Source organism: Suricata suricatta, chromosome 1, assembly GCF_006229205.1.
Source record: "Suricata suricatta isolate VVHF042 chromosome 1, meerkat_22Aug2017_6uvM2_HiC, whole genome shotgun sequence".
Lineage (NCBI taxonomy): Eukaryota > Metazoa > Chordata > Mammalia > Carnivora > Herpestidae > Suricata > Suricata suricatta.
The window spans coordinates 118,940,041-118,941,922 of NC_043700.1; positions in this window are offsets into that span (position 1 = coordinate 118,940,041).

Genomic DNA, 1,882 nt, shown 5'->3' on the forward strand with positions numbered 1-1,882 from the left:
CAGGCTTCACCCTAGACCTATAAAATCAGTGTTTGGGGTTGGGAGTCAGGCACTAGCAGAGTGTTTATTTATTTTGAGAGAGAGCAAGTGAGCTTGAGTGGGGGAGGGGCAGGAAGCGAGCAAGAGAGAGAGACAGAGAGAGAGACAGAGACAATATGAATCTTAAGCAGGCTCCACACTCAGCGTGATCTCATGACTGTGAGATCATGACCTGAGCCGAAATCAAGAGTAGACACTTAACCAACTGAATCACCCAGGCACCCCCCTCCCCACCGGCACTAGTAGGTTTTAAAGCTACTCAGGTGATTATAATGTGCAGAGAGGCTTGAGAAACACTGATTCTAGAACCTGCATCCTGTCCCCAGGGGAGGCTGTGATTACCCTCCTTGCAGAATCCAAGAGCTTTTCTGATCCAAAAGAAACACAGGCTGACTCTTCACACAGGAGTGTTTTGTGATGAAGAAACAAAGGAGGCAGCGCTCTGTTGCTTATAAATATAATTTATTACCTGTTTAAAAATTCTTTCTTACACTTTGTACATGTTGGCTGACAGAATAAATGCAGGCAATTTACAAACCAAGGGACTGCAGGAAAAACGGGGAGAGGCAGCAGGGAGAGAGAAGAGGCACACCCAGAGCTGGCATCCCCGCCCCCACCACCGCGGCATGGCGGCGGGATGCCCAGAGAGCACTCCTCCACCAGGGATTTTCTAGAAAAGGAATTGCATAGAAGAAACAGCAAGAGGGAACTCCACAACAACAAAAGAAGTGTTCCATATCTGAAAAGCCAAAGTTGTGTTGTCGTGTTTCAAAACGAAAGATGACAAAGCACAGACTCTCAATCCGGCATTTCTGCTGTTGAGCTGTTCCGACGGGAACAGCAGGTGGATGACACAGGCTGCTGGGGAGTTTTCTCTGACAAACATTGCTCGTCTTCTTTAGAAAGAGCAAAGACGAAGGTTACCACCTTGCTACAGCTCAACGTTAAACTCAGCGAACACATACAACACTGACATCCACACACACACAGTGATGATATTCCCTGCAATCGGCTAAACGCATTGCCTGGAGGGTGAGGGGTTCGGTACCAACAGCAGATCTAGGGAAGAGCGAGGGGGAGAACGCAGACCACTCACTCGGCTTGTTCTGACTGCTGTCCTCTTTGCTTCCCAGGCCTAGGGGTACGCCTTTGAACTCATACCCCTATGATTACAGGCGTCACGTGGGACTTTAAGAGTATAAAAAGGCAAAGGCATTTTCCACTGGCTGCAGATTGCTTGCTCTTTTAAGCTGTTCTAAAGAGGTTTCTTTTAACATGGAGAAGATAGCTCACGTCACGATTCTTGGATGTTGCCTTACCATCGCGCCGAGGTTCAGGGGTCAACGGCTCATCAACTCCTAGGCTACGGCTCAGGGGGATGGGCCTACGAGTCACGTTCCACCCTGGGTCAGTGCCATCAGGCTCCGCAGCAGCTCTGATCGTCCCAATTCCAGTAGATCTTTGGAACTGAAGGATGACACATAGACTTTGAGAATATTTATAATGGACCCTGAAGTGTGATGGCCTTCAGCCATGTATAATTTTGCCGAGGCACAAATCTCACATGGCATGTGAAGAGGCTGGTGTACAGCCGCAAGGACTCCGGCTGGTGGGCAGCTGACTGTCTCAGGGCGGCTTCCTCGCTCTCTTCTCACCCACGGGCATACCGGCCACAACTCTCGTGACATTCTGCAGAGACTCCCGACGTTGGACGCTGGAAGATCTCTTCAATACCTGAGAGTCTAAGGGTCCGGCTGGCTGGGAAACAGTGAGTTCTTACCGGTGCTGGGCTTTGTGGACCAGCGCATTTGCGAAGCTCCTGTTGGTGTGTCTTGGTGATGCC